Genomic DNA, 9,299 nt, shown 5'->3' on the forward strand with positions numbered 1-9,299 from the left:
ACTCGTAATAATCCATACCCACCTAACTTTAGCATAACCCCAGCTAAAATTATTGAACCAGAAACAGGTGCTTCTACATGAGCTTTTGGTAATCATAAATGAACCAAAAATATAGGTATTTTAACTAAAAAAGCTAAAATTAAAGATAAGTATAATAAATCATAACAATTAACATAATTTATCAAAAGATAATAATTCAATGTCATCAAAGTATTATATAAATAAAAAATCCCTACCAATATAGGTAAAGATACTAATAAAGTATAAAATAAAAGATAAATCCCAGCTTGTAAACGTTCAGGTTGATACCCTCAACCCAAAATTAAAAATAAAGTAGGAATCAGTCTTCTTTCAAAAAATAAATAAAACATAAATAAATTTATTCTACCAAAAGTTAAAACTAAACACAATAATAAAATTAACACATTAATTAAAAAAAAGTTTTCATAATTACTATATTTATTAATAGATTCACTAGAAGTAATTATAAGTGTACAAATTCAAAAACTTAATAAAATTAATCCATATGAAATAATATCAAACCCCAAAAAATAAGAAATATTTACAAAATAATTTATACAATAATTCATTAAAATAAAAATAAAACTTACCAAAAATAGTAAATTTTGAACCGTTCAAAATGAATTTATAATAAAACAAAAAGGTATAATAAAAATTATTATAAAAAGTAATTTTAACATTGTAATACATTAAATGATTGAAAATAATCATTTCCATGAGTTCGAATTATAGATACTAAAATTGAAAGACCCAAAGCCCCTTCACAAACACTAAAAGTTAAAAATATTATACTAAAGTATCTTCTAAAATCTATTAAATTTAAATAAATAAATAATAAAAAAAATAAACTTAAAACAATATATTCTAATCTTAAAAGTATAGACAATAAATGTTTACGATTAAAAACAAAAACAAATACTCCCATTAAAATTAAAAAACAAGGTAATCCCCAATATAATAATATTAACATTAGTTTTAATAGTTTAACAAAAACATTGGTCTTGTAAATCAAAAATAAGAATTAATCTTTTAAAACTTCAAGAGAAAAGAAACAACTTTTTCATTAATCCCCAAAATTAATATTTTAAATAAACTACCTCCTGATATTATACAATTAACTTTATACTCAACAACATTGATTTCTAGTCTCATTTTTATTCAAATAAATCATCCATTAGCAATAGGATTAATATTATTAATTCAAACATTACAAATTTGTCTTTTAACTGGATTAATAACTAAAAGATTCTGATTCTCATATGTATTATTTTTAATTTTTCTAGGAGGAGTATTAGTATTATTCATCTACGTTACATCCCTAGCATCAAATGAAATATTCTCACTTTCAATGAAAACAGCCTTTTCTTTTATATTAATTTTCATTTTATTAATAAATATCAGATGATTTATAGATAAATCATACATTTCATCTTTCATTCAAAATAACGAAATACAAACTATAATTAATTTAAATACATTTACAGAAGAAAATTCTCTAAATCTTCATAAATTATATAATTACCCAACAAATTTAATTACTGTTTTATTAATAAATTATTTATTAATTACATTAATTGCAGTAGTAAAAATTACTAAATTATTCCACGGACCCCTTCGATTAATAAATTAAACTAATGAACAAACCTTTACGAACCCAACATCCATTATTCAAAATTGCAAATAATGCTCTAGTAGATCTTCCAGCCCCAATTAATATTTCAGCCTGATGAAACTTCGGATCACTATTAGGATTATGTTTAATTATTCAAATTCTAACAGGACTTTTCTTAGCTATACATTACACAGCAGATATTAATTTAGCTTTCAATAGTGTTAATCATATTTGTCGAGATGTAAATTATGGTTGATTATTACGAACTTTACATGCTAACGGTGCATCATTTTTCTTCATTTGCATTTATCTACATATTGGTCGAGGAATTTATTACGGTTCATATTTATTTACACCTACATGATTAGTAGGTGTTCTAATTCTATTTTTAGTTATAGCAACAGCCTTTATAGGTTACGTTTTACCGTGAGGACAAATATCATTCTGAGGAGCCACAGTTATTACAAATCTATTATCTGCAATTCCTTATTTAGGAATTGATTTAGTTCAATGAGTCTGAGGAGGATTTGCAGTAGATAATGCCACTCTTACACGATTCTTTACATTTCATTTTATTTTACCATTTATTGTACTAGCAATAACATTAATTCATTTATTATTTTTACATCAAACAGGATCTAATAATCCAATTGGATTAAATTCCAATATTGATAAAATTCCATTCCATCCATATTTTACATACAAGGATATTGTAGGATTTATTATTATGATTATAGTACTTCTATTATTAACTTTAATTAACCCTTATCTATTAGGAGATCCTGATAATTTCATCCCTGCTAATCCTCTAGTAACACCAGTACACATTCAACCTGAATGATACTTTCTATTTGCATATGCGATTTTACGTTCTATTCCTAATAAATTAGGAGGAGTTATTGCATTAGTCTTATCAATTGCAATCCTAGCAATTTTACCATTCTATCATTTAAGAAACTTCCGAGGAATCCAATTTTACCCTGTAAATAAAATTCTATTTTGAATTATAGTAGTTACTGTAATTCTATTAACATGAATCGGAGCACGACCTGTAGAAGATCCTTATGTACTAGTTGGACAAATTTTAACAGTAGTTTACTTCTTATACTACATTATTAATCCACTAATTAATAAATGATGATAATTTAATTAATTAGTTAATGAGCTTGAACAAGCATATGTTTTGAAAACATAATATAGGAACAAAAATTTCCTATTAACTTTACTAAAATCAATTAACAATATATAATATATTAAAAATAATTTAACTCCAATAAAAAATAATAAATAATTTAAAGAAAAAGGTAAAAAACACTTTCAAGCTAAATATATTAATTTATCATAACGAAACCGAGGTAAAGTTCCACGAACTCAAATAAAAACAAATGAAATAAAAACTAATTTCAAATAAAATAGCAAGTTAAATAAATCACAACCAAAAAAAATTACACAAAATAATATACTTATAAATAAAATTCTAGCATATTCAGCTATAAAAATCAAAGCAAATCCTCCACTTCTATATTCAACATTAAACCCTGAAACTAATTCAGATTCACCTTCAGCAAAATCAAAAGGAGTTCGATTAGTCTCAGCTAAACAAATACAAAATCAAACAAGTCTAACTGGAAATATAATAACAACAAATCAAATATAACTTTGATAATAAAAAAAATCTAAAATATTATAACTTCCAATTAAAAAAACAAAAGATAATAAAACTAAAGCCATTCTAACTTCATAAGAAATAGTTTGAGCAACAGCTCGTAATCCCCCTAATAAAGCATAATTAGAATTAGATGATCAACCAGCTACTATAACAGCATAAACCCCTAATCTAGTACAACACAAAAAAAATAAAATTCCTAAATTAAAAGAAAACAATTTTACAAATAAAGGAATACATAATCAAACAATTAAAGAAATAAATAAAGAAAAAATAGGAGAAAAATAGTAAGAGATATAATTTGATAAAAGAGGGTAAGTTTGTTCCTTAGTAAATAACTTAATTGCATCACAAAAAGGTTGAGGAATCCCTATTAAACCAACTTTATTAGGACCCTTACGAATCTGAATATAACCTAATACTTTACGTTCCAAAAGAGTTAAAAAAGCTACTCTCACTAAAACACAAATTACCAAAATTAATCTACCAACAAAAGATAAAATTATTTCCATAAAAATCAAGTACTATTTGTAGTATAATCTACATAAATAAATTCTAAATTTATTGCACTAATCTGCCAAAATAGTTTACTTATATTAATAATATTCTATTATTCAAAATATAATTATTTTAATATTTGGTCCTTTCGTACTAAAATATTACAATTTATTAAAGATAGAAACCAACCTGGCTTACGCCGGTCTGAACTCAGATCATGTAAGGATTTAAAAGTCGAACAGACTTAATTTTTGAACGGCTACACCCAAAATTATACCTTAATCCAACATCGAGGTCGCAAACTTTTTTGTCGATATGAACTCTCAAAAAAAATTACGCTGTTATCCCTAAAGTAACTTAATCTTATAATCACTATTAATGGATCAATAATTCATAAATTAATGATTTTTAAAAATTAAAAGTTCATCAAATTTTAATATCACCCCAACAAAATAATTAATATTAAAAAAAATAAAATAAATCAAAAAAATTTAGTTTATATTAAATATAAAGATTTATAGGGTCTTCTCGTCTTTTAATAAAATTTTAGCTTTTTAACTAAAATATAAAATTCTATTATAAATTTATATGAAACAGCTTATACTTCGTCCAACCGTTCATACCAGCCTTCAATTAAAAGACTAATGATTATGCTACCTTTGCACAGTCAAAATACTGCGGCCATTTAAAATTATTCAGTGGGCAGGTCAGACTTTAAATATAATTCAAAAAGACATGTTTTTGTTAAACAGGCGAGTATAAATAAAATTTGCCGAGTTCTTTATATAAACTTTTCAATATAAAATATTTTAACAATACTTAAATATATACTAATTTAATCATTATTACTTTTTATTTTAAATTAATAAAAAAATTTTTATAAATTCAATGAAAACAAAATTAAATAACATAAATTATAAAATAATTTATAACAAATTTATAAATGATTGCTAATTCTATACATACATTTTAAATAAATTATTCAATAATTTTTAATATTTTATTTTAAAGCTTATCCCTTAAAATATTCAAATTAATAAATTTTTAATTTTAAAAAAAAAAATTAAAAATTAAAAATTTGTAAATTAAATTTATTTCTAAAAAAACTAGATACCTTTATAAACGAATAACATTTCATTTCTAATAATTTATTTAAAATAATTTTGATACATTAACTTTAATAAATTATTAACTCTTATAAAATCGAGATTAATAAATAATTATTAATTATTAGATCAACCCTGATACACAAGGTACAATAAACTAAATTTTCTTTTTAATTAAAAATTTTTCAATTTATTTCAATATTCTTTCACAATACATAATAAACTATTATTAAAATTATTTTTTCACTAAAACTTACTAAAACATTATTTTTTATAATTATTTTTAATAGATTATATAAATAACAAAAAAAAATTAATAAATAAATATTAAAATTCAATTTATATTGATTTGCACAAAAATCTTTTCAATGTAAATGAAATACTTTACTTAATAAGCTTTAAATTGTCATTCTAGAGGCACCTTCCGGTACATCTACTATGTTACGACTTATCTTATCTTAATAGTAAGAGCGACGGGCGATGTGTACATATTTTAGAGCTAAAATCAAATTTTTAATCTTTAAAATTTTACTATCAAATCCACTTTCAAAAAAAAATTTCAAATTTAAATCCATTTAAATAAATTTATTGTAACCCATCTCTACTTAAATATAAGCTACACCTTGATCTGATATAAATTCTAATAAAAATTATTGAAAATTATTACTCTAATAAGATATTCTAATAACGACGGTATATAAACTGAAAAACAAATTTAAGTAAGGTACATCGTGGATTATCAATTACAGGACAGGTTCCTCTGAATAGACTAAAATACCGCCAAATTTTTTAAGTTTCAAGAACATAACTATTACTACCTTAATATTTATTAATTACATTTTAAATAATAGGGTATCTAATCCTAGTTTATTTATAAAATTTACAAGCTTCAATTAAAATTCAATAAAAATAAATAATTTTAAAATTTCACCTAATAAAATTATACATATTTTATTCATATAAAATTTAACTTTTACCAAAAATATCTTATTTGTATTATTTGTATAACCGCGGCTGCTGGCACAAATTTAGCCAATACTATAAAAAATTACTACTTCCAAATTTCTTTGATTTATAAAATTAATTACTGAGAATATAAAAAATTTAGTTATTATTAAAATAAATAAAATTTCACACAAAAATTTACATATAAAATAAATCAATAACAAAAACATAAGCCAAAATAAAACTTTAGTAATTAAATAAATCAAAAAAAATTAAAAAAAAATTTAGTTTAATCTATTTATTTAGTAACATAAATTAATTATTTATTTTAAATAAATATTAAATAAATTTAACTATAATATTTATTTAGTAAATTCTTAATTATTAACAAAATAAAGTTAAAAAAAAAAATCAGTTAGTTTTTATATAAAATAAATCCTAATTAGTAATTCCTCCTTAAAAGTAAAAAGACCCCTAATCAAATTTACCGTTTCTCATATTAAAAAATTCAATGAAAACAACCTTTTTCATTTCAAATGTTTTCATTGAATTTAACTGCCTATATAAAATCAACACAATAAATATAAATTATTAATTAATTAACTTAATAATAACTAAAACTAATTAAAAAATTTAGTTTAATCTATTTATTTAGTAAATTCTTAATAGTAATTATTTATATACAAAATATTTATAGATAAATTTAAATTTTAATAAAATATTTTAATATTTTTCCTAAAAATAAAACCTATAATCAAATTTATTACAAAAAAAATTCAATGAAAACAGCCTTTTTCATTTCAAATAAGCTCATTAAATATAATAAATTAATAAAACTTAAATAATATAAATAAATTAATAAAACTAATAAATATAAAATAATTATATTTAATTTAAATTATTTAGCATAAAAAATTTAGTTTAAATAACAAAATAAAATTAAATTAATAATTAAGAATTTACTAAATAAATAGATTAAACTAAATTTTTTTTTTTTTTTTTTTTTTTTTCATATTTATTAAATTTTAATATTTATTGATAAATAATCCTCTTATTTTTTAATTTTTAAAAATTTTTTTTTCCTAAATAATATATTTTATAATAGTAAGACGTATACTAAGTTAAATCAATAAATATCTATATGTATATAAATATTTAATTAATTAATAGATGCCTATTAATTTTGTTAAAAAACCCCTTTAAATTAGAAGATGCAGAATTGTATATTACATTTATAGGCACATACTTTGATCTAACGTTAGACATTTGTATAAATTAATAATAAAAATTAAATTTTTTATATTCATCTATATATTTATCTATGAGTTGTACTTTTACCTCTCGGAGATGTCTATATTGGAATTTTTAATTATCTAGATTTACAAAATACTATAATAATTAATTTACTATATTTAATTATTATAATTAAATAAATAAATTTAATTAAATTTATCCCATTTCCAATAAATTAACTATTAAAAAAAAAAAAAAAAAAAAAAATTCAATGAAAACAGCCTTTTTCATTTCAAATAAGCTATTTTCCTTTAATGAATTGCCTGACGAAAAGGGTTACCTTGATAGGGTAAATTATGTAATAAATTTACATTCATTATATTTAATAGAATTAAACTATTTCTAAAAGTATCAAAAACTTTTGTGCATCATACACCAAAACATAAAATAATTATTAATAAAAACTAATAATAAAATAAATCACAAATTAGTTTAATCTATTTATTTAGTAAAAAGATAAGCTAATCAAGCTACTGGGTTCATACCCCATTTATAAAGGTTTTAATCCTTTTCTTTTTAATTTTCAATAATTCTGCTAAAATCATATTTTTTTTTATTTTAATAACAGGAACATTAATTACAGTATCATCTAATTCTTGATTAAGAGCTTGAATAGGTCTAGAAATTAATTTATTATCTTTTATCCCCCTAATAAGAGATAACAACTTAATATCAACAGAAGCCTCTCTTAAATATTTCTTAACTCAAGCAATAGCATCTGCTGTTTTATTATTTGCTATTATTATAATATACCTTAATAATTTCCCTATATTACAATCAAATTCAATATATAATGATATAATTATTTATTCTTCTCTTTTATTAAAAAGTGGAGCAGCCCCTTTTCATTTTTGATTCCCTAACGTTATAGAAGGATTATCATGAATAAACGCTTTAGTGTTAATAACATGACAAAAAATTGCCCCAATTATGTTAATATCATATATTACAATTCAACAAAATATTTTTATTTTTTCAATTATTATTCTATCAACAGTTATTGGATCAATAGGAGGATTAAATCAAACATCTTTACGAAAGTTAATAGCATTTTCATCAATTAATCATCTAGGTTGAATACTAGCTGCTATACAAGTTAGCGAATCCATATGAATAACCTATTTTTGTTTTTATACATTTTTATCCTTTAGTTTAACATTTATCTTTAATAATTTTAAAATGTATCATATTAATCAATTATTTAATTCATTTTTTAATTCAAAAATTTTAAAATTTATGTTATTTCTAAATTTATTATCCTTAGGAGGACTCCCACCATTTATTGGGTTTATACCAAAATGATTAGTTATTCAATTATTAGTTTTAAATAATCAGTATACTCTCATAACAATTATAACTGTGATAACTTTAATCACATTATTTTTTTATTTACGTTTATGTTTCGCTGCTTTTATACTAAACTATGATGAAAATAATTGAACAAACTATATACAAATTAACAAAATTTCATTTAAATGTATAATAATCTTATCTTTTATTTCCACATTTAGATTAATTTTAGTATCTATTATCTATACTACTTTTTAATCATCCTAAGCTAAATCAAAAATTTAAAATTTTATAAAATATAAAAACATTTTTAATTTATTATAAAATAAAGGCTTTAAGTTAAATAAACTAATAACCTTCAAAGCTATAAATATAAGTTAAATCTTTTAAGCCTTAGTAATACTATATTTATACTCCTTTAGAATTGCAGTCTAATGTCATTATTGACTATAAAGCCCTAAATTAAAAATTTAGTTTAATCTATTTATTTAGTAAATTCTTAATTATCAATTTATAAAAATAAATTCTTTTTGATAAAAAATTTATTCTTATAGATAAACTTCTTATTGATCTGTAAAATTTACTTACAAATAAATTTTATGATTTATAAGAATAAATTTATATAACTAAATTTTTGATTAAAAAGAATTTATTCTTATAAATAGATTTACAATCTATCGCCTATTCTTCAGCCATTTAATCATTTCAAATAAGCTATTTTCCTTTAATGAATATTTTAATTGTCTTAATCGCGACAATGATTATTCTCAACAAATCATAAAGATATTGGAACATTATATTTTATTTTTGGAGCATGAGCTGGTATAGTAGGAACATCCCTTAGAATTCTAATTCGAACTGAATTAGG

At 20.9% G+C, this 9,299-nt stretch overlaps 3 pseudogenes; all 3 read left to right on the forward strand.

Moving 5' to 3' along the window:
• The first annotated feature begins 1,064 nt into the window (after window positions 1-1,064).
• Window positions 1,065-4,478, forward strand: LOC128871525 (NADH-ubiquinone oxidoreductase chain 6-like; annotated as a pseudogene).
• Window positions 1,554-4,478, forward strand: LOC128871524 (cytochrome b-like; annotated as a pseudogene).
• A 2,917-nt stretch (window positions 4,479-7,395) lies between these two features.
• On the forward strand, window positions 7,396-9,249 carry LOC128871523 (NADH-ubiquinone oxidoreductase chain 2-like; annotated as a pseudogene).
• The last annotated feature ends 50 nt before the right edge of the window (window positions 9,250-9,299 follow it).

This window comes from Anastrepha ludens, unplaced genomic scaffold (assembly GCF_028408465.1).
Source record: "Anastrepha ludens isolate Willacy unplaced genomic scaffold, idAnaLude1.1 ptg000050l, whole genome shotgun sequence".
NCBI lineage: Eukaryota > Metazoa > Arthropoda > Insecta > Diptera > Tephritidae > Anastrepha > Anastrepha ludens.